The 25,656-nt window shown below is 35.3% G+C and overlaps 1 protein-coding gene across 11 annotated transcripts in view; it reads left to right on the forward strand.

Moving 5' to 3' along the window:
- The first annotated feature begins 2,393 nt into the window (after positions 1-2,393).
- Positions 2,394-25,656, forward strand: part of LOC129746575 (bcl-2-related ovarian killer protein-like) — a 157,328-nt gene continuing 134,065 nt past the window's right edge. For 3 of the 11 annotated variants that reach the window (XM_055740289.1, XM_055740290.1, XM_055740282.1), the window contains exons 1-2: positions 2,394-2,634; positions 9,376-9,970. The gene's annotated coding sequence lies outside the window, so the exon portion shown is untranslated. The other 8 variants (XM_055740284.1, XM_055740283.1, XM_055740287.1 and 5 more) reach the window with 8 other exon arrangements.

Raw genomic sequence — 25,656 nt, forward strand, 5'->3', positions numbered from 1 at the left:
CTCAATTTATGATGCAACTTTCATCTAAAGACATCAAAGTGGGCCAATAACTCCTTCAAAAGTTATGAAAGAAATAATGACAGTAAAACTCTTTTTTTGTGCATAGAAAACAAACAATGGTCGAACAACTGCACTCACATATGGATACAAAAGAATTTTTTTTTTGTAATTCGTTTATTTGAAACGGCTCATACCTTGAGGCTTTATGGAGCCAAACTCTTTTTGTTTTTTTTTACAATTGTTTGCTTAGGTCTAGATCACTTTTTAACACTTTTTGAAGAGAATAGGAAATAGATAGGGAAATATGAAAATAAAAAGAATTATAGACGGAGATCAATAGCTTTTAGGAAAAGGTATATTTCGAACATGTAGTCCAATTCCATCACAGCTAACACATCCCCAAAAGAACTTAGAACTTATCAAAGCAGGTAAAAACACTTTTTTTTCTTGCTTTGTAGTGTGTTTGCAGCCAAACTGACTTCATGTTATATCCAATAATCTAATAACATATTCGTTTATACCCAGTTTTGCACATTTTGCTGTCATTTTGAGTAGTTTATGGGCTCAGTTTTGCATCCGTAATGCCCCAGATTTGATCTTACAATGGACGGTCGAACACTGAAGATTCGCGTTTGAGCGAGTAAGGTAGCAATACACTAACGACGAATTATGTTCGTTCTTGTATGGTAAACCTCAAAAGCGAATTGGGTAAACGAATACGGTATAAGTGTCATTTTTTCAATGTCATATTACCTATAATGGGAATGATACTTTTTACAGCCTGGGCAGGCCATACTGAGCTATTTTGGTGTCCAGTGCTCCAGCTCCCGATATGAAAACTATAAAGCATGTTTATATTCAATTTTTTAACCTCTTTTGTGATCTGAAACACAGGGACTGAAACCTTCTACTATTGGCATTGACTATGCTTTACAGTGATCTTTAATCGAAAAGTTTATAAGTTATGTAGTATATGACCAGGCTGTAAAAGCAAAACTTCCATTATTGGTTCTATCACATTAACAATATGATATTTAGATTATTGGATATAACACGAAGTCAGTTTTGCTGCAAATACTCTACAAAGCACGAAATAATAGTGTTTTTACCTGCTTTGATAAGTTGGTATTTTTTGCAAAATATTCGGTGATGCAGACGGTCCATTAGACGCCGTTTAAAGTTCATTTTCACTTTTTTTTTATGTTGAAGGTCATTAGTTAATTTAAAAAAAATATTTTTTTTTTGAAAGCTGATGAAATTTCAATGCATTTTTATGTGCTATTTTATAATTTTCATTGAAAAATAACAGAGTTGTGTAACTTTGAAACATGGTTATTTTTTATTTACAAAAATATCTAACCGAAGCTAACTCGAAAAACAAAAATGTTAGAAATCTGAAAAAATACATGATTTTTTAAGTCGTAAAAATGAACCAAATTTTCAATTTTGGAGAAGATCTGAAGAACCCCGGTGATAAGTAACAATGCAATAGATATTGGGGTTTTTTGCCCATTCTGATCACTACCGTGAGTTCAGTAAACACCAGTCGCATGGCTACAAGATTAATGATGTGTTGAATTTATATTTCATTAATGATTTTTTAAGTTAAAATAGTTAGTTTCAAATTTCGAGTTGCACTTCTGAAGTAAAATTCATGATAAAGACGAGGTAGGGTTTTGAGTTTAAAGATATGAGATTCAAAATAAAAAGTTAATGGAATTGCATTTCGAAATTTACAATATCCAGTTATTCCCCGTTACAACGGTAAAATCATTTCTTAAACTGAAAATTTTAATAGGAAAAAAATCTTCATTGGAGGGGGAGGCTCAACCCATTCGCACGGCCTTGTTAATTTGATTAAAGTTAAGTTTTCTCGAAATTGGGTTATCATAAATGGACCAGTACAACCTCGACGTTTCTATAAGAGTTTAACTGTGGTGGCAAAATAACCAAATGAGATACCTAATGAAATGGAATCAATTGGTAGGGCTTTGAAATTTGAACGACCAAATAAGAAATACACATTTTAGGATAGTTGTTATTTTAAAAAGATTTTAACCTCATAGAAAAACTAATCGATAGATGCTTACAGTGACGCCTAAGAAGCTAATGTGCTAACATAAACTATAGCTGCAAGGTAGCGATTAGCGAATTAGCGCTCTATCGATTGCTATCACACTGCAGATTGAAATCTCTTTCGAGAAGCCTTTTTAATTTCAATCTTAGCGACAGAGATTGCGATAAGCGAGAGAGATTCGCAAATAATCGTTGGAAATTACATCTAATTACTCCTTCCAGCTTGCAACCCTACACTGTGAGGGACGATCCGTTCAAACAGAGCCAGGCAAAAGGCTTCTCGCGCAAAACCACACTTGATTAGTGTTCGAACGCCGGTCGGTGGTTCAACAAGTCGTCGCGTCGTCGTCGTCGTCGCGCCATAGCCAGGTCAGGTGCTGTGCGTTTTACGCCGCCGTTTGTACGCACGCGTTCGCGATATCCCGCGGTTTTTGTTTGGTCGGTAGACGGCCAGAGTTTGGCGCAAACGGCCAGAACGAGACTCACCGACGACGGGAACGTGATACTAGCCGGCGATCCAGAGTGTTGCATACCTGGGGGTGTTTGATTACCTCAGCGGTGAGAATTCCTTTTTGGCCGCGCAATCAGTGTCTTCGCGTGGACTGTGTGGAGAACAGGAATCGATTCTAAAGGCAGAAGAGCGACCAATAGAGTTGTCTCGCAGTGATTTTCCGCCTCTAGCGGTACATTGTAAAAGGAACGCAAAAGCAAACGTGACAGACAGCCGCCCGGCCAAGATGTGAAATGCTACCTGAAGGGGTGTGCACTTAGTCGTCTCAGGATTGCGACAACCAATCTATAATTAAATTCCAGGCACCGCTCCGGAACTGCCATTTTTATGTGCAAAACAATAACTGCCATCATAAGCTAGCTAGCTGGCAAGTCGTCGTTTGCCGACCGATGATGATAACAACACGAACGTGAGGCGCGACACTTTAAGCGCTGCTGAGCCACAGCCACAGAACGTTCCAACAACCACTAGTTGCTCAACTATCACCGAAGCTATAGCAGCACTAAGTTATCAATCCGATGCAGGCAAGGTTTGACTAATTGAACGGGACCCATCGACTATAGTGAATCCATAATTAACGGTACGGTGCGGTGTGGTTCTACTTTTTTTTTGTCGGGGCGTCAACCAAAACAAAACCACTGGCTATCCAAAAATAATTCAGTCCTCTATACAGGGTTGCAAAAATTGTCAATTTTAGGAGCATCCGGAGCATTGGAGCCAGTTCGGTAGACAAATAGTGCGCTACCTTTCATTTCGTGATTTTTTTTTTTCATAAAAACCATTTTTTACAATTGGAAAAGATGTGACTTTTGGTTTATATATACGATTTTTCGCTTTTTTCATACCAAAACAGATGCAAATTTATTACTACATGAAACAAAGGGTTGAGTTTAATTATTTGTTTTTTTTTTTTCTTCCTGTTTGAACTCGTATAGTTTACCTTGCATCACCATTTCTGTGCAACGGATTATCGCATCGCAGTCTGCCCGAATTTTGATTAGAGAGTACATTCAGTACCGTAAAATGGGGTGAGACAAGACAGTTTCAAACGAACACAAACACTTACAGGATCTCTTGATGTTTCCTCGAAGAGATTCCATTTACTTAAGGGGATTTTTTTTATTATCAGACAATCTGCGCCGGGGTTCATTAGATCTTTCTCAAAATTGAAAATTTGATTCCTTTTTTTAGACCTCAAAACACATGTGTTTTTTAGATTTCTAACATTTTTATTTTTCGAGTTGGATTCGCTAAGATTTTTTGGTATATAAAATAAAACCCTATTTCAAAGCTACGTAACTCTGTTATTTTTCACCGGAAATCATGAAATAGCACATTTAAAAATTAAGTAGAAATTATCTTAAACATGAAAAATTGTAAATAAGCTTTAAATGGTGTCTAAATATTCCGTCTGCATCACCAAATATTCTGCAAAAAATTCCATTGTATAGCCCAATTTATGATGTAACTCGCATTTCAAGACATCAAAGTGGGCTAACAACTCGTTTATGAGTTAAATAATGACAATAAATCTCCTTAGAAAGCTGATACATTTCAATGCGTTTTGATGTGCTATTTTATGATTTCCGTTGAAAAATAACAGAGTCACGAAGGTTTGAAATATGTATGAATACAAATATGTATATATACAAAAAATCTACCAAACCAAACTCGAAAAATAAAAATGTCAGAAATCTGATCAAATACATGTGTTTTTAAGTCGTAAAAATGAACCAAATTTTCAATTTTGGGGAAGAACTGCAGACCCCCGGGGCAAAATGGAAAAAAACCCCTAAACTTTAAGCTACATCTTCCGAGGATATTATGGCTAGCATCTTATAAATGCTAGAACCACCAACCCACAGAAAGTGTACTATGTATGTCGTGACCAGGATTCGATCTAATGACCGTTGGCTTAGAAGACTTGTAGGCTTTCCTCTGCGCCACGTACTTTGGCTTTGAATTATTTTCGTAATATTTTTTTCTTATTTTATAGATGATGTATTTTGTGGACCTGTAATAAAATTTAAAGATTTTTTTTGATATCGATTTTAAAAAGCTGATATTTATTCATAACCTAAAATAATGTTCTCTTTCTATTAATTTTTCTTATGCAAAAATAAGACAAATATTCTTTCAATTTCGTTAAATGCAGCCTGCATGTATCCCACGTATGTTTATACAGTGACCGAAATAAGAATAGTACCCATGTGTTAAAATTTGAATGATTAAAAAAATATTCAAAAAAAGAAATATTCAAATACAATTCGTTTTAAATTGTATAACGGATAAATAAAGCTTAAGTTGGCTTTTTTTAGACGTAACAATTGGCGTTGAGAACCGAAAATATGAAAAAAGGGTGCGAATTAAGAATAAACACAAGTAGTAGCTGTTTTTCAACAAAAACAAGATTATTTCTAAAAATTTACAGTGTAAAAGTGAATAATAATGCTTCTACGAGTTATAGGAATAGATAACTGCATTTTAAGGAGTTTTCTAGAGATCTAAAAGTTTTCAAAGGTTTTAAAAGGGGTTTTTAAAAGATGCTCCTCTAGCGTTAAGGAATTTGATATTTGAGCTGTAATACATTATCAAACTCCATCATTTTTTCTATAACTTTCATTAGTATGATGCAAAATGTTGTAACATAGATTTGAGGCTGAATTCGAATCCAAAAAACAGGCTTCAAATTCAAAAATAGAAATGTGTTTAAATAGCACTTTTTCTCCAGTTTTAAGTCATAGATGGCACTATCTTGCAATTAAACCGAATCGATGCCCATTTTCGAATATCCGGGATTATTCAAGGTGTGCTGGATGATTTTGGTCAAAGAAAAAAGTGTGTGGTACCGTGTGAGAACCTTGGAAATTCTAAGATCACTAAATCGAAAAATTAGAATATCATCAAGGTCACTAAAAGTGAAATTCATGGACCGATAATCAGGATAATTTTGTTCTGTCCGATGGAGCTTGATGAACCAGACGGCTAGCAGTATTATTGGTATGATTTGCAAATCCCGAAAAGCTTTCTGAAGCGTAAACTCCAAAAAATCTGGGTTGGAAAACTACCAAATAATGAATATGAGCCTCAATAAACCTGGAAAATCAATATTGAGACTTAATTTGGTTTTAACTGCAAGATAGTCTTGCCATCTACGAGTTGAAACTGGAAAAAGTGTGGTTTACTGAAAATAAAACTAAGTTTTTGAATTCCAACCTGTATTTTTCTGATTCAAAATAAACCCAAAATGTTTGTTTCATCATTTCACGTCATTTTAATGAAGAAAGTATGTAGTTTGGTAAAGTATAACAGCTCAAATATCAAATTCCCTAGTTCTAGAAGAGCATCTCTTAAAACCCCTTTTTGAAACCTTTGAAAACCTTTGGAATTCATTAAAATGCAGTTATCTATTCCTATAACTTGTAGAAGCATTATTATTCACTTTTAAACTGTAAATTTTTAGAAATAATTTTGTTTTTGTTGAAAAACACAAGTGGTACTATACTTATTTCGCACCCTTTTTTCATATTTTCGGTCCTCAACGCCAACAGCTACGTCCAAAAAAAAACTTAGCTTGATTTAGAGTGTCCATTTCCCGGCCATTTTAGCATTCCCGGGAATCGGGAAATCTGCCGATCCTTTTCCCGGGAATTCCCGGGATCCCGGGAAAATTGAAAATGAAGATTTCAACATGGAGATCTTAATCCTTTACTGCGTATGAATTCTTATCAAAATGGTATTATTAAATTTAATGTAGTACCAAGTATTGCAAAATATTTCAAACTATTTTAATGAGTCAAAAATTTAATAAGCAAACCAAAGAAAAACAAAGTACTTTAACCGAAAACCCGGTCTGATTCTAGCTGCAAAAATTTGAAATAATTGAGAAAGAATTCTCACTATTCGTAGAAGTTAGTTATCTAGACTGTTATTCATCGAACATCGTAAATTTTCAGATAACTATCCATTTGTTTAACAATATGTCATTTCGTTGCTGATGATTTTGCTACTGTAAACAGTATCCGAAACGGAGGTTCTAAATGATGAGTGTTGCATAATAACTAGAACATTCAGTTTTTTTCCGTAGCGTTTCATTATTGGTTTTGTAGATTCATTGGCGTTTTTCACTATTACACTAAGTTTTCGATAGGAAAAACATGTTTTTATCAAATTACTTGTGTTACCCAGATTTAAGAAAAAAAAATTAAGACTAAGCCATCAAGGTCACTGATCACACTAACGTGACACTTAGAACACAAATTCAACCATTTTCAGGCTAGTTTTTTGACAAAGTTTGTAGGTTTGCAAAACCGACGAAAAAATTGACCTGTTTAGCTCGATTTTATCGTAGAAATAGCCATTTTTTTTTAAGTTGGATGGAACTTTATAACTGGGATAGTATTTCTCAAATCGATCGATGCGCACTCTGGAGTCGATATTGCGTACTGTTGGAAAAATTATCCAACCAACGAAATCGAGTGTCTAATCAGTATGGTCAGTGGTAAAACTATCATTTTCCTTGCTCAATATGATTCATTTTTCCAATTTGGATCGTGTAAATTTGTAATAATTTAGAACATTTTACTAGCTTCAAGGATTCCCGGGGTTTTTTAAGCGTTTCCCGGGATTCGGGAATTCCCGAATTTTTCTAATTCCCGGGATTTCCCGACCGGGACACTCTATGATTTACCCGTTAAACAAGTCTAAACAAATTGTAGATGAAAATTTTTGTGATTTTCAATCATTCATATTTTAACACGCAAAACATAGTGGTACTATTCTGGTTTCATTCAGTGTAGGTAGAAGATGTTTAAAAGAAAAAAAACAGAAACTCAATTTTGTTCACAAATGGAAAATTTAGCCTTTTTTGAGTCATTTTCGGCAAAATTAAAATATTTGGTCGGTGAGTCTCCATACGCTTTTTTTTGGAGATCTATATTTATAAATTTTCATTTGTTAAATTATTCCAAAAGTTTTCAAAAAGTTTTCGTTATTCTGAAACACAATAAAAAATCATCGCCTGGAAAGATTAGAGATTTGGATTTTATGAAAATCCTTTTTATATATGAAAATTTTATCAAAAATTGTTATATTTGGTGTAATTAAAATTTAACATGAATTCATATTTAAACGAGTTTATCTTGGATTACTAGTTCTGGTTAAATGAAATCCATTATGCTTAGGTCGGTTTCCAACGAAATATTAAAAATCTTCCCTTTTTAAACTTGTTCTTTGGAATAATTCCACATAGTTTGTATGCTCAGATGCATCTGGATACGCACTAAAGAAAAAAAAATCAATTTTTATATGATACCACTCGTTTATGGCGACAATCTATATGAAACAGTAGAAGTTATGATTGTTCAACTTTAACATTAAATCTTCTTTCATATTTTATTCAATAACAAAGAATGTACAGTAGAATAAGTGAAATAAGTAAAGGATGAAAAAAACATGATGAATCTAAAGCGTTCCAAGCTAGTTCGCTGTCGATCATTTGCAGTTCACTTTTGCCGAAAATACTTTGATTTTTGAAAATTTAAGATCGACAAAAATACGGAAATGATTATTTTTTCAATAATATTATTTAAAATTTATCATAATTTTAGACTAGATTCATCTATAAAAAATTATTTCCTTAAAGCTTTAATTTCAAAATAGAAATCAAGAGGTTATAATAAAAATATAGTGAGTTGAAAACTAGAGTAGCTAAGTTGATTCAACCTTAACAGAAATCTCTTTGAATAAAATTGAAAAATCACAGTGTAAAGCAGGGTTACTAGAATTGAGCTAGAAAAAATAAAAATAAAACGTTTCCTGGCTTAAAATGATTCCTGTATTAAAACAAAATAAAATAACATGCAAAATTTGAGCTAAATAGATTGAGCTACAGTAGCACATTTCAATTTTTATCACAAAAATTTGAAGGGAAATAGTATTGTTTTTTAATTCAAGAAAGATTGAATGAAGAGATACAAGCCATCAACTTTCCAACTGTGTCGAACTGTCCCCTTTTTCTGGCCAGCTGTCAAAATTGAAGTTTGGTTTCAACCTTCCATCGCATCCAACTCTCGTGTACTTTCTGACAACTTTGGACCACCTGAACCAGTGAACATAACATAATACTCCTAATGTATTTTTTCTGAAGAATTAAGAAGATATTTGAAAAATAAATTAACAATATTTAGAGAAAAGACAGAAAGAAGACAGAATATACCCTCATTGCTTAGAATGAAATAATATTGCTTGAAAGTAATATAAATTAAGATCACTCACAGACTTGTTACACTTGTTTCACAAATACTCATTTGTGCGAGTAAGATTTGTATAAAATTCTTGCTCAAAATGACAGCTTCTTATAAGGTTATCGAAAAGATGATTACTTAACAAGTAAATTTTGGAAAGAATTGCTGTATAACACAAGCTTATAAGTTACAAGTTAAAAAAAAACGGCAAAATAAATATCTCACCAAAATGACACTCAAATTTATCACCTCTCAGCCGATTTATAATACATAAAATTTCAAAAATTTACACAATTTGTTTATAATCGTGTAGTAATATATGAAGCAAAAAAGACATAAAATAATCTTTTATTGTGTTTTCACATGAAAATACAAAAATGAAAATTTTGATAAAGTACCACACAACAGTTTAACCCATTTTACTTTAAGTTTTTGCTGCCTTAAGATATTTCGATAATAAAAAAAATCAACTCCAGGTTCGGCGTAAAAGTGAACAACCTTCTTGCCGGGCCATCATTCACTTTCGCATTTCTTTCGAGGCAGCAGCCGTAGTCAAAAGTTGAGTTCAGAGTTAGTCAAATATGTTTCTGCTGATAGTGGAGGCTGCCAAGGCAAACCCACGTGGAGGAGGATAAATATTCGAAACGTGACAGAAAAGAAGTGCATATAAAAGTTAACCGACAACGCGCGAGTTAACCAGGGGAAAATGTGGCATCCAGAATGATATGCAGAGCGTTGTTGGCAGAGTGAAAAGTAAAATTGAAATGAATGAGCAGAGCAGAGCATAGTTAGTAGTGACGTGAGGGCTAAATGGCTGCACAAAGCGGTGACGGCAAGGGCAAATGAAATGCACCATGATTAATTGAAAAATGATAAAGTTCTTTTGTCGGATAAAGCGAGTCTCTGTGATGTGCTGCTGATGATGCACTGAGCGCCAGAAGAGGAAGAAATGGTGAAGAACCGAATGGAATGTAGTGCACTAAATGGTGAAAAAAGTTTTAATCTTGAGAAATCTTGACAGTTCATCTGATATCCGGTGGCAGTTAGGCAGTCAACATTGCCAGCCAGCCAAAAGAAAAAGTTGGGTGCGAGATTGAGCACAAAAAAGAGGAAATCGCAGAAAAAATGGAAACTGACTGTAAGTGTATAAAAGATTCAATTCAGGAAAAAATCTTTCCTATCACTTTTTCTACATTGCATTGAAATCAATCAAAAACTTGCTACACAGATATAGCCAAGGGAACACTAGTTCTTGCATATTGACTCGCTTTTTGTGTAAACTTTCAATTTGCTGAATTGGTGTAATTTTAGAATACACATTATTCAGCTGTAATTACATATCGAATTTGTAATTTATGCTTTTATTTATTTTGGAATTCATTATACGTTTGTGTCTAATTGACATTAAATTTGTACACAACGATAATAAAAAAACGATAATGTGGTTGTTTATAAGACACGAGTAAAGTTAGCTTGAATAACGACTTTTTGTCCATGGATTTCTTGCAACATTAGGGTTGGGATTGAGCTGTTTTAATGTTTCTGGTGACAAATTTTAGTTCTATTTCTAGTTAGTATTGCAGTTGTGCACACTATATCTTATATTTTTTTAGATCATTCCAGCACTATTCAGAGTACAACTTGTTGAATTGAAATCCAAATGGATTCCAAACTAAGGTTGTCAGATTTTTTAGATTGTCTTTCAATTTAGCTTTTGAAATACCTGGAAACCCCTCATTTTGAATGTGTGTGTGTGTAGAATGTTGCTCCTATTTTGATTTTTGAATTCTCTCTTCAGTTGTCAAAATGCCGTCCAAGGAAGAAGAGCAGCGTATCAAAATTTTGCTCGCGCATCGCGAAAATCCCAGCTACTCGCACGCAAAGCTGGAAAAATCGCTAAAAGTTGCCAAATCAACCGTTACAAATGTAATTAAAGTGTATGGGGAACGTTTGTCGACAGACAGGAAGTCTGGATCGGGGGGAAATCGAAAACCGGAAGCCGCTGAAACGACAAAGAGAGTTGCGGGTAGTTTCAAGCGAAACCCTAACCTCTCTCTCCGAGATGCCGCAAATAAGCTGGGTGTATTGTCTACAACCGTGCAACGAGCCAAAAAACGAGCCGGACTATCGACTTACAAGAAGGTAGTGACTCCAAATCGCGATGATAAACAAAATACGACGGCCAAAGCGCGATCCCGGAGACTGTACACGACGATGCTGACGAAGTTTGACTGCGTGGTAATGGACGACGAAACCTACGTCAAAGCCGACTACAAGCAGCTTCCGGGACAGGAGTTTTATACGGCAAAAGAAAGGGAAAAAGTAGCAGATATTCTCAAGCACATGAAACTGTCAAAGTTCGCGAAGAAATATCTGGTTTGGCAAGCCATCTGTACCTGTGGCTTGAAAAGCAGCATTTTCATAGCTTCCGGGACTGTCAACCATGAAATTTACGTGAAAGAGTGTTTGAATAAACGTCTGCTGCCTTTCCTGAAGAAACACGATTGTTCCCTACTGTTTTGGCCGGATTTGGCATCTTGCCATTACGGTAAAAAGGCCATGGAGTTGTACGCCGCCAACGACGTGCAGGTGGTTCTCAAGGACAAGGACCCTCCCAACACGCCAGAGCTCTGCCCAATTGAGAAATACTGGGCTATTGTCAAGCGAAACCTAAAGTAGACCAAAAAACTGCTAAGGACAAGCAGCAGTTCAAGGCAAACTGGCTTTCTGCGGCGAAGAAGGTGGACAAGGTGGCTGTACAAAATCCATTGGCATGGGTTAAGCGTAAGGCCCGGCAATTCGGATTTGGAAAAGCGAAAGTCTAACTGAATATTTTTCCTGCATTTTATACTAACTAAACTTGAAATAGAAATTTAATTTGATTTTTTAAATAAACGATTTCACCGATTTACACGCGTTTTCCCTTGACCAAATTTTGACCGTTTCACCCTTTACAAATCCGAGTTAGATGACACCTTGTCACCTTGTTAACATTATGTCTAAGATTTCAGAGGATATTTTTATTAATTTTGTAAAACAGTTTTATTTTTTATAAAAATAGTCCTCGAACCTTAACGTAGCGCTTTGATTGCCTAGTTCCAGGCTGTGAAACGGTAGAAAGATAAATTTCGTGAGTTGTCCAATGGGTGTATGTATTTTTTTTTATTTTGGCTCGCACTTGGAAGATACCTGGAGATCAGAAGTACCCAAGTATAGTATGGTGGGGATCGTCAAGCTACAGTGGCGACATCTACCGTAGTGAAGATCATCAAGATACGCTCTGAGAGAATTTCTTTGCGTAATAACACTAAATTGGCGATAGATTTTAATACACTGGATCAAAAGCGTCGTCGGATCTTGGAAGATGATCTTTAGGCCCAGCCTTACAAGATCCTAAGATTTCAAGACCTCTCGTTTGACCAGAAGCAAGAGCGGGTAGAAAGGGCGAAGGTGCAGCTTACGCGATCCGCGCATGAAAAATTAGGAGAATATCGTGTTTTCTGCCGATGAATTCATCGCCGTTCAGCGGTTCGTGAAAAAACAGAACTACAGATTTTGGTTGCCAGAAAGATCACGAACCTATGCAAACGTATTAAAGGCCACAAGACGACAGAAATCTGTCTTATTAAAGGTGTGGGTCGGAATCGCCCGTACTTCCCTGGTGAATATCAACCGAACACCCTGAAGAGGTGTAGATCAATTCTAGTAGTTCTAGTTACGGCATGTCCTCGAACTGTGGACACGTCCCAATTTGGCTTACCAAGGAAAGAGGTCCCAATTTTTGTGTGCGATTTTTTTTTCGAGGGTTAATTTCGAGTACGGAGTGGTCGGGGAGTTAGCCGGACCTGAACCCTGTGGACTTGGCTGTCTAGCGTATACAGAAGCCCGAAGTCTACTCCACAAAACATGACGGGTTGGAAGTTCTGAAGCGCCATCTAGTTGAATCCTGGGATAAAATACCACAAAAACCACCTGTGGTCTTTTTAGAATATGTGCCTTGAGCTTTTGCAGCGAGTAACCAGCTCAAGGACAAAAAAATCGAAAGGCGCCAATGGATTTTGAAAATATGATCTGTTTTGATGTAAATCGTATTAAATTTGAAAGAAAAAGTTTTTGTTTTGATCAAATTATTTGTTAGTTCCAATGTAGCACTTCAATTGACCCTGTAAAGATAATTAATTGCCTACTATCAAAATTTTCTTCTTCGACTCGCTCTGAACTATTCAACAAGCTCAACCATAAATTTACTTTTGTACGTTGGACCAGAATAAAAAAAAACACCACTAATGAAGACTTGCACAAGTTCCAAAGCATAGAAAATGCATGAAGCATTTTCGTATAATTTGAATTGGATATACAGAGAATTCAATCCCCTACGATTTTCAAACGTTTAAGAAACAGTGGAAACGAATTTATTTGGAAGGTGCACATTTGTGTTGATTCAGCTTATCAGCTTGTCGGCAGCTATCACTAAGTACATTCACCGAAAAACAGTTATCAAGTAGATCAGAAGGTCAAGGCTAACGTTAAGTAAAACAAGCTAAGACGATATGAGGGTTCGTGAACCTCTAGTTGGCATCAGCAAAGTACCCGAAAATTGCTATATCTGTGATCGCTTTCGTATCAGGGGTATTCTCTGGATAAGCTCAACATATCATTCTTTGGTTTACTACTGATTATAAACTGGATTGCTTTGCCTACACCGAGATTGAATAAACTGGATAACCGTATGATAACTACAACAATGCAATACAGTTAAGTTGGACAAGAGGAAAATAAGGTCCATTAAGCAAGCAATTTTGAAAAAAATTATATAGTATTAAGATTTTTTACAGTGTTAAAAATATTATATTCCGAATTGTTCAAAAGCACCATAGTTTTGAAATCCAGTATTTGTACCAGCACTTATTCATGGTTCAAACTTTTTTGTTTGAAGTAAATTTTTAAGAACAACTGAAATGTAGGAAAATTTTCAAAAATCAATAAAATTTTGTTTAACAAGTACATTTCGATTTCAAATTCAAAAATTTCTGTGCTCGATCGAAAAAGGAACATCTCGCACCAAACTACAGTCCAGATGAAATAAAAAATGCGACACTTTTTTCGCCGTTTAACAGTCGTAAAAAGCAATCAGCAATCTTAAAATTTGACACTCCAAATAAAATCCAACTATTTATTGCGCGCCTCAGCATGATACCGCGAAAATGAGACAGCTCATTCTCACTCTGTGCCGGTGTATCAGGCATTTTTATGGTGATAATTATAATCTTTAAGCTTTGATTTTATTTTGGAGGTATCCACATGTTTTGCAGTTTCATTGACTACTAGAAATAGCTAGCAATGAGCATCAGTTGTTGTTCTGTTCTTTAAAAATACTGAGATTTCTAAAATTGTTGATAATATAAACATTGAGTTGGTACCTACTTTGCTCAGATTGAAACAATCAGTCTCAATTGAAGAACTTGTAAACATTCAAAGCTGAAGCCATAAAACTAGTCCAGTTCCACACGTGTGATAATATCTTGATCAAACAACGTTCCACAGTTCAAGAATGTTACTGTTTGCATTCTGCATCCACGTACTTAAAGCTGCTTCAAGTGCCTTCGTTAGAAAAAATAAAAATGAAGTTGATCCGCCGATTCCATCTGCCTGCACATCTCGCGTGATGACGTTAGCTGAATAACGGCCGCTGGCGACAAGTCGGCACATTCATCGGACTTCGACAGCAGACAAGACTAATACTTACCGCATAATTCACCTTTAAATAACCATCCAAATTACAACAAATTATTTTAGATTATAATGTTAATTAACCTACCCGGCCCCGGTAATCACATTTCCCCCAGAGATTTATGTGTATAAATCATCACCATAATGACACCCTCATAATGAGCTTGTGTGGATAATTTATCGATTTGGTGACGACGACATTTTATTAATGGTACAAGAATATCAACAACCATATTGAGTCCTTATTCGGGCGAATGGGGTGGTTCATAACACTCAATATAACTTTTCTTGTAAGTCGGTCGTGATCGGACAGTTGTATTACCTATGGCCAAGTCCACGCTGAATGCTTTATGTTAATGTGCTTCGGATGTGATTTTTTATCGATTTAATGTCAACAGTTTGCGATAATATTCGATAGTAATTGAGCTTCTGCATGTTCGATTGAGGCTGTAGTAAACTATCGTTACACACAAATACCTACATCATTATAATCAATCGTTAGCGAGATTCATCATTTACGGTTTCCAATAATTCTTGACCAGATAATATAAGACTACAAGACGGACCAGTGAAATAGGTAGTGAATGAATTTTTATTTAGGACTTAACGTACTAGTCTAAATCTCTTGAATAAAAATGAAGGCGTTTTCTTTGTAACATTGTAACATATAAATGGGCGGTCAGGATGACGTGAAATTTAATATCCAAGAGTATTTTTGTTCCTCAGATATTTGGTTTGAGAGGTCTGTATAACAGAATCTAGATCCTCACGATTTGTGGAAGGAGGGTTACCAATGGTAAATAACCATACAAAATCAACTCAAAATAGGACACAACTCGAAGAACGAAAAGAACGATCTGATTTTGATTTTTTTTCAAATAAGTCTTTATTCGTACCTATTCATCATTACATTTATATTACATTATTACATTGAATTAGGTGTTCAGTTCAATAATGAACTGTCCAGAGCCCTATAGTTAACTAATCACTAAAATTTATTTATTCGACTTAAATTTGCTGAGCACAATCAAGTTTTTTTTTTGTAGGAGAACATCCTGTAATGTCGAAAATATTTTAAAGTTACAACTAGATACTAAAACTATCCTAAAATTAAACTAATTGTAGAGAAAACGAATCTCTGCGATGGAAGACTGCATCGATTTGCCTCTAAAGTTGGAGATGATTTTGTTGGCCATCTCTTCGATCGATTCAATGCCCGCAATCCGATGAAGATCTTCGGTGCTGTGCCAAGGTGGAAGCCGCAAAATCATTTTCAGAACCTTGTTCTGAATCCTCTGGATGGCTTTCTTCCTCGTCGCGCAGCTGCTAGACCAAATCGGAACTGCATACACTATCGCTGGTCGGAACGCCTGTTTATATATCAGCATCTTATTTCGCAGACACAACTTGGATTTCCTGTTGATGAGAGAATAAAGAGATTTAGTGTATTTATTACATTTAGATTGAATATCTTCAATGTGATTTTTTAAAGTAAGATTCCGATCAAGTGTGAGTCTCAAGTACTTCACGTGATCAGACCATTCTAATAAAACCCTATCCAAAGTTATGGAATGATTTTCATTAGGTTTCAAAAATTGAGCTCTTGGATTATGGGGAAATAAAATAAGTTGAGTTTTGGAAGCGTTAGGAGAAATTTTCCACATTTTCAAGTAATTCAAAAAGGAATTTAAATTTTGTTGCAATCTACTGCGTACCACCCGTAAATTTCGACCTTTGGCTGAAAGCAAAGTATTGTCAGCAAATAATCTTCTACCTTTTCCTTCTGGGACATCAGGAAGATCAGAAGTAAAAATATTGTATAAAATAGGCCCAATTATACTACCCTGAGGGACACCAGCTCTAATGGGTATCCTTTCAGAGCATGAATTTTGATAGCTTACTTGCAAAGTTCGGCTAGTCAAATAATTTTGAATAATTTTGGTGAGATATACAGGAAAATCAAATCGAGCTAATTTAGCTACTAAACCTTTGTGCCAAACACTGTCAAAAGCTTTTTCAATATCAAGAAGAGCAACACCAGTTGAATAACCTTCAGATTTGCTAGCGTTAATCATATTGTTTACACTCAAAAGTTGATGTGTAGTAGAATGTCCATGACGAAAACCAAATTGTTCATCAGGGAAAATAGAATTCTGATTAATGTGAATCATCATTCTATTCAAAATAACTCTCTCAAATAGTTTACTTAAAGAAGGGAGCAAACTAATTGGTCGATAACTTGAAGGCTCTGAAGCACTTTTTCCAGGTTTTAAAATTGGAGTTACTTTGGCATTTTTCCATTTATTGGGAAAATAAGCCAAGTGAAAACATTTATTGAAGATTTTAACTAAAAAATTTAAAGTGCTTTCAGGCAACTTTTTAATAATAATATAAAAAATCCCATCTTCCCCCGGAGCTTTCAAATTTTTAAATTTTTTGAAAATCAATTTAAGTTCATCAATATTTGTCTCACAGGAACTTTCAAATACATTTAGCTTAGAAAAAATATCATCAAATTCAAGGGAAATTTGAGCATCAATTGGACTAACAACGTTTAAATTAAAATCATGAGCAGACTCAAACTGTTGGGCTAATTTTTGAGCTTTTTCTGCGTTAGTTAAAAGAAGTTTATCCCCATCTTTCAAAGTAGGAATTGGCTTCTGGGGCTTTTTCAGAATTTTAGTTAATTTCCAAAACGGCTTTGAGTAGGGTTTTATGTCCTCTACTGCTTTAGCAAAATTTTCTTTACTGATGAAATTTAAACGACGTTTGATCTCTTTTTGAAGGTCGCAATAAATAAATTTCAAATAAGGATCCCTAGTAAGTTGATATTGGCGTCGACGAATGTTTTTCAGTCGTATCAAAAACTGAAGATCATCATCAATTAAAGGTTGATTAAATTTATGTTTAACTTTGGATATTGAAGCGGCTTTAGCATTGACAATTGAAGTTGTCAAATTTCATACAGCCTAATCAATATCTTCTATTGAATTCAGTGTAACGTTTACATTTAAATTACATGCAATAAAATTCCTATATTGCTCCCAGTCAGCTTTTTGAAAGTTTAAAGTTGATTTTAAAGGGTTTTCAATGGGACTTTGGGATAAAGAAAAAATTACTGGAAGGTGGTCTGAATCGAGGTACGCATGGGTAACTAATTGACTACAATGCTCTCCTAAATCCGTTAGAACCAAATCAATTGTGGAAGGATTTTTAACCGAAGAGAAACAAGTATGCCCATTAGGATATTCAACAGTATAATAACCTGCAGAGCAGTCATTAAATAAAATATTCCCATTTGAATTTGATGAAATATTATTCCAAGATCGGTGTTTTGCTTTAAAATCACCAATAATAAAAAAATGAGATTTGTTTCTGGTGAATTTTTCTGTTCACCGCTACATTGAAAAGGCAAATATGCGGCAATAAATATAATTTTCCCCATAGAAGTTTCTAATTCAATTCCAATTGTTTCTAAGACTTTTGTATTGAAAGAAGGAAGAAGTCTAAATTTGAGACGACTATTGATGACAATAGCTACACCCCCACCTTGTCGATCAAGTCGATCATTTCGCAAAATTTTAAAGAAAGCATTGCTTTTCAAGTTATTGTCTGGCTTTAAAAAAGTTTTAGTGATGGCAGCAATATGTATGTTTTGAGTTCTCAAAAATAAAAAGAATTCATCTTGGTTAGCCAGCAAAGATCTAGCGTTTCAATTCAAAATATTTCAACATCTATTTGGATCCATGAGGGAATCGTAAAATCATAATAACTTTGCTAGCATAATCAAAATAAGTTTGGAAAGCTTCAAACATTGAATTTGCTTTCAACATAGGTTGCATCCTTTCCATTAAATTTTGATGCAAAAGTTTTAATTTTTCCTCAGTTTTCTCACCCAAATCAACAAAATTGTTAGGATCAGAAAATGAAGGAGAAGAACAAGCATTTGAATTTGAATTTTGGGGATTTTCCCAAGCCTTCGCATGAACGTTGAGACTTGGTTTTTTCCCATTTTTATTAGTTAAACCTGAAGAGGGCAACCCATTTTCAACCACCGTTGAGAACGTTAAACAACGAGCCTGTGGCGCAGAATCAGCACAGGTAACATTATAATCACTTCGACCATTACCAAGACGTGATTCCAATGTAGGCCGAGGCTGACCGCGAACAAGCAGATTGTTTGCCAGCCTGACGTGTGAAGACGGAAAAGAGGAAGGAGGAGAAGAAAATTTTCTGACAACTTTGAGATTTTACCTTGAAGCAATAATTTTTGCCCTAACGGGACAGTCTAGAGAATTCGAGGAATGATTACCTGCGCAATTCGCACACTTAAAAAATTCTGGTTGTGGTTTATCACCACCAAAAAGGCATTCAGATTTTTCATGATCGAATGAGCCGCAAAGCAAGCATCTGGCATTTATTCTACAATTTTAGTGCCGTGACAAAAATCTTGACAACGACGACATTGCGTAATATTTATTTTGTAGAAAATTGGTAGAAGATTTTCGAAAAGGTTCAAACTTGACTCGACAGTGAAACATGAGACGAGCCTTTTCAAGAATTTACAAATTATTCACCTGATCCTTTTTAAAATAAATCAAATACAACTCAGGAGCAAAACCAACAAAAAGCTAATAAAGAATTTAATTCAGTTGTGATCTCATCCGGTGTCTGATCGCCGGTGAGACCACGAAGTACAACTTTAAAAAGACGATCTAGTGTCGTACGTAAAAAATTGGTGTTTTTTATTATTCAAATAATTTAAAAATTTTTGAAAATCATCAAAAGATTCCGCTAAAATACGAGCAGTTCCCCTTCGACCGATCTAAAAAGAAATCTTCACATCCTTGACCGAAGTGACGATTTCTTTCCGAAAGACATTGAAGTCCGGAATCGTGACCGTAATTGGTGGAACCTTTTCGTTTTTAAGAGTATAAGAAGAAGAAGCATTCTTAGTACACTTATCAGAATTAAATATGAATATTTCCTCGTCACCGATGTTATGAAGGACATCGAATGAATTGGAAATTTAAACTTTTTTGGGCGATGGATGGTTCGGAAATCCGTTTTCTTTCGAGTCTTGAGCCGGCCGATGACTTCCCCATGCTGGAAAGAAAAGAGAAAAATATGAATAAAAGAAAATGAAAATAATTTTAGCACTGAAAAGTATTGATCGAAAAACAGGTAAGTATAAAATAAGTAGGGGAGAATGAGGATGTCTTACAAAGATCAAATGTTCTAGAAAAATGTGCCAAAATGAGCAAAATAAAAATGCTTGTAGTTTAAAATTTTTTAAACAAAATAATTGTTTGAGTAATTAAACTTTGTTTGAAAAATTTCACAAAATGTAACTTGAAGATCTTTTTTCATCACTTTAAAATGTTCCTTACATGGGAAAATTATGAAAACAATATTTGTTCCAATGCATCAATCGTTCGAGCATAAAATGAACTTCATAATGCCATATTTTCAAAGCAATGGAAAACTCTCAACTTTTTTCAGAAAAAGTTTTCTAAAATGTTGATTATGGGTACAATTGATCCCCTAGAGTTGGGTACAATTGTTCCCCCTTCCAAACGGCATATTCTTCTTCTGAATTGATCGTTATGATTGCTGATTACGAAATTACTAATATTTATCCAAAAACTTATAAAAATAATTAATTTTCTCTTAATTATAAAAAAAAGCGCCTTTAAGTATGCAATGTTATTAGCGTTGAGACGAAGTTATAGAATTTTCTTCTTATGTCTGCTATAAATTGAGAAATAAGAACATGACATGACCAAAATAGTCAATTAACATTCTATCTTGGGGTTTTGTTTGATTTTTATACAAGGATTAGGGCTTCCTGAATAAAAGATTAAGTCTCCTTCAATAGGGGATCAAGTCTCCCCTAACTTCAGAAAAATCGCAATTTTTTTACTCCCACGAAAATGCTTCTAGTTCATCAACGGGTTCAAGTATCGTTCTAATTTTTGGAGCATAGAAACTTGAAGTTACAAGCTGTCAGAAAATGTCAAAGACGGCGAGTTGCTAAATTTTTCCAAAAAGACATGGTGAAAATAAGAAAAGGGGATCAAGTATCCCCACTCTCCCCTAATGTAAAATGTTCCTGCAGGTACACAGCAACGATACGATGCACCGGCGTACAGATGGAAGTGTCCTACATTTGGATTGTTACATTATACTTGGAATGTAATATTCAATCGTAAATTGGTCACCCTATCGATCCCATAGTAGAAAGATTAATACTTCCAATTAAAACTGGATGGAATTGATAAGAAATGTTTTTGTTTTATCTAAATTCCATTATTTTCTATAAAATTCTGAATTTTTTAAATATTGTCAAAGCAAAATAATAGTTTTAGTCGAAAGCTTAAAAGAAATCAGTCAAAAAAGTTGGATTTTACAGTATTATAGCCCTAATCTGGTAATGGCACTTTTCTGTTTTTTGCTGAGATGATCTGGTAAAGTTTTAAAACAATCTAAAAATGAGAGATTTTAGAGCATCCCATTTAAGGGAAAGTCAGAAAAATTTATGCCTCTTGCTTAAAACATGCCCGTGAGAACCGTTCGGGTAATATGCTCCAAACCAAGAAGAAAAGGTTCTGCTTGACACGGATGCCTTAAAATGATAAAGTTCCCCAAATAAAACGTAAAACAAAAGCCTTAAAGCACGCTCAGCACAATTCTTGTAAATTTTCAACACGTGTAGACCATAGAAATATATAAAAAAAAATTATGTTCTACTGTTGGAGTATCCAATTCAATTTTTTACAAAAATACATTAAATCAAATTCTACATGTTGACAGTGATCAGTGACATTGATTCAAAACTCTACCACGTATTAAATTTATACCATGATGACGATAAACCATAATTCACTGTACGTTAACCACTCGACTGATCTAATATGTTAAGCTCAGGAATTTATGACTCAAGTACAACGTACAACGTGCTCAAAGCTTTCGTTCTGGCCAGCAGCTTTGTTGCCGTTTCTACTCGAGTCCCCTGTATGCGGATGGGTCACTAGGTAATATATTTTCTAACCCCATGAAGTACATGTATGAATATTGAAATCATCATTACATGAATATTTTATAAAATAAAATATGATTGAAACGGTTAGTCTTGCTAAAATATACGAGTGATTATGTTTTGTAAATCGCATTTATACATAGCAAGATATCCCAAAGTTTTTAAAGTTTGTCAATTTATATCTTGAAATTTTCAACAATCTTAAAACGACAGTTGGTTTTAAAGAAAAATCATTATTCCATTAAGAACAAAATTCAATTCAAAGATACCAACTTGTAGCGTACAAAAAACCAGTTGACCAGACCCTAGACTTAAGACTTAAGTTCAATGAGTTCAAGTTTTTTGTCGTGATTGCTGATGGTAGTAAAATTAATTTTAATGGTGATATTTTATCATTATAATTTATTATAATTGAATTACATGCAAATCTGCTTAATTATGTATGCAAAACCACTTTACTTGCTATGTTGGTGGTAAATTGCTATAATCTTAAAATTGCGCAAGCCTTTGCCCTGTTCATTTCATCCGTTTTAAGTAATCTATAAGTTAACAGCAGAGGTTTCAGTGCAACCAAGAAGTGCTAACTGTGTGCTGACAATGTTAGATGTAAAGAAGCATTGTCGTCGGACTTTTTCAAACAAGTAGGAATGCTTAAAAAAAATCTTAGAAATACATTTCCACAATTTATACCTGCGGTAGCTCAGTCATCTTAATAGTGTCTCACCATTGACGAATTTTTGAGAAACCATCAACAAGTTTTCATTCCATCCATTAAAAAGTAATCCTTTTCGTTTTGCAACTGGAATGGATGGGTGCCAAGAAAACATAAATTAAATTGATTGGCACATTTAAAATTTTTAACCAATGCAACTTTCGAGTGACAATTTGGTATCCTCACCGAGATGTCGTTTGGAATTCGCAAAGTATGCTGAAACAACCCAAAGGGTGAATACATATTCACGCGACGACGGACACCTCAATGCGCCTTTATTAGCTTAACACGTCCCGACGACTTCTTCTTCTTCTTCTCGAGACTGTCTTGAGGCATGCGCATAAGGAGAAGCAGCAGAAGCTCCGGGGCAACGCCAACGAACGCCATCAGGATTCAAGTGGCGTTGCGTTCCCTCGCTGCAACCCTGCGGGCAAATCAATAAATTAAAGTGCATGTAAATATAGAGGAGGTAACATGAATCAGCACGCAGGAAAAATGGAACCACTTTTGGATCATTTCTCAGTTTGTGTGTTTTAATTGCCATCCGGTGAGGTATCAATCAAGAGGAGCAATGCTGGCTGAGGCGTACCGGCATCATGGTTATTTTCGCAAACCGTTTTAGCATTGCGTGACATCAAAAAACCTATATCTGTGACAATGCAACAGAAGGGTATTAAATTGTATTCGTCTGAACCAATTTTGATACGAATGCGCGTATCTCAGAAATCATTCGTTTGATCTAAATATTTTCTATGAAGGAAATGAAGGTAATCTGATGATAATTCATTTAAAAAAATTGAAAAAAATATTAATCATTTTTTGTAAGAAAAATTTCTATTTTATTCTTGGTACCTCCCATCGGCCGACGCACCCTTTTTTCAGTCATGATATTGATCAGTTTTTCAAACTTATACTTCGTCTAATCTGTATTTTAGGTAGCTACATCCTCCTCCGTAAATTTCTGCTACTTTTCGGTCCAATACTTCTCTTTAAAAGATTTATTATTTTTGATCCACTTTAAAGCGTTTTTAGAGGATTTTTTGCTGGGAAAATATTACAATAACGAAGTAAATCCATCATGAGATTGAGCTTAAAGTAAAATCGGTTAGTAAATATCGTAGGTTACGAAGGGTACATTCAAGATTACTCTTTTTAGGTTTCTGAACAGCGAAAACCAAAGCTTTTGCTTTTAAAATTGTTGTTTTTTCCATAAGAGCAAAATTTTGGCAAATCATTATATTTTATACAAAAAAAACCAGCAAATACATACTTTTGTATGCCTGGGCCTTGCCACGAGCAGACACCCAGCAAACATTTTTGAAGGTATATTTCTCAACAACTTTGTTATACATTTGATATACATTATAGAATGATCGTATGAAACTCGAAAAAAACAGCATTTACCTACCAAAGTGGAGGCAATATACATACATATTTTGAAATTCTGGCTAAAGCGATAAGAGTATACGAATAGGACGATATTAGACACCTTATTCATATATACTGAAAGAATGCAAAATAGCACAAGTTTTTTCTCAAAACGCATGCGAACCGTTGCCAACAGATCTTGCAAAACACTTTCTGATTTTTAGCAATCTGTTTGGACTGCTAGTCGCAGAGAGAACAACAAAGCTGTTCTCTCACTTGACCCACGCGGGAGAAAAAAAAGAACGTAATCGTTTCCAAAATCTGCAAACATGACGAACTTTTTATCATATCCGATTTAAACCAACCGACTTCGAGTAACGATTTTTACGACCTTTTACTTGCGTAATTTGGAATTACGATTCATGCGGAATACGATTTCTAAAAGAAGTAAGCTTTACTCCAGCCCAGCTTATACTCAGTTCAGGAAATACTCCATTCATGACATGCCAGGATTTGCACGTAGTTGGCATAGGATATGCACACAATTGGCAATGATGAGCTTTGCGACCACTGGATAAGTGAGTCATTTTCTTGTATCAAACCGGCAAAACAACCACGGAACAAGCTGCCCGGATGTAAGCAAAAATAAATTTGAAAGAGATGGCCGAGAGCAGAACATGAGCAACACCTATGAAGCGCCAAAAAGCAAGCGTGAACAAATTGAATTAATCGATCAGGCACTGTGCGTATATTAGTAGTCCGGTAGGATTGAATCGAAAAGTATTAACTAAAGGGTGATACGGTCAAAATTTGATCAAGGAAAAATGCGTGTAAATCGGTGAAATCGTTTATTTAAAAAATCAAATAAATTTCTTTTTCAAGTTAAATTAGTATTAAATTCAGGAAAAATATTCAGTTAGGCTTCCGCTTTTCCAAATCCGAATTACCGGGCCTTACGCTTAACCCCTGCCATCAGATTTTGTACAGCCACCTTATCCACCTTCTTCGCCGCAGAAAGCCAGTTTGCCTTGAACTGCTGCTCGTCCTTAGCAGTTTTTTTATCTTCTTTAGGTTCCGCTTGACAATAGCCCAGTATTTCTCAATTGGGTAGAGCTCTGGCGTGTTGGGAGGGTTCTTGTCCTTAGGAACCACCTGCATGTTGTTGACGGCGTACCACCCCATGGCCTTTTTACCGTAATGGCAAGATGCCAAATCCGGCCAAACCGGAACAACCGTGTTTCTTGAGGAAAGGCAGCAGACGTTTATTAAAACACTCTTTCACGTAAATTTCTTGGCTGACAGTCCCGGAAGCTATGAAAATGCTGCTTTTCAAGCCACAGGTACAGATGGCTTGTCAAACCAGATATTTCTCCGCGAAATTCGTCAATTTCATGAGCTTGAAAATATCTGCTACCTTTCCCCTTCCTTTTGCCGTATAAAACTCCTGTCCCGGAAGCTGCTTGTAGTCGGCTTTGACGTAGGTTTCGTCGTCCATTACCACGCAGTCAAACTTCGTCAGCATCGTCCGGGATCGCGTCCCGGTCGATAGTCCGGTTTGTTTTTTGGCTCGATGCACGGTTGTAGACGATACACCCAGCCAGCCTTGCCAGATCTACGGATTTCTCCGTAGTTCTACGGATTTTGACCATTTCTACGGAGCTACGGATCGATGCTCCAAATCTACGGATTTTCAGCATTTCCTACGGATTTTCTACGGATTATCGAATAAATTCAAGGGATTCTGCGGATAATTGAAAATTCTACCTGACGACCAAAAAAAAAAAAAAGGTCATCAAGTTTTATCTAGCCGAAAACAGTACATTTTTCGATTTTCGTGAAATCTACGGACTTGAGCGGTTTTCAATCTGGCAACGCTGCACCCAGCTTATTTGCGGCATCTCGGAGAGAGAGGTTAGGGTTTCGCTTGAAACTACCGGCAACTCTCTTTGTCGTCTCAGCGGCTTCCGCTTTTCTA

The sequence above is a fragment of the Uranotaenia lowii genome, chromosome 2 (genome assembly GCF_029784155.1).
Source record: "Uranotaenia lowii strain MFRU-FL chromosome 2, ASM2978415v1, whole genome shotgun sequence".
Classification (NCBI taxonomy): Eukaryota; Metazoa; Arthropoda; class Insecta; order Diptera; family Culicidae; genus Uranotaenia; species Uranotaenia lowii.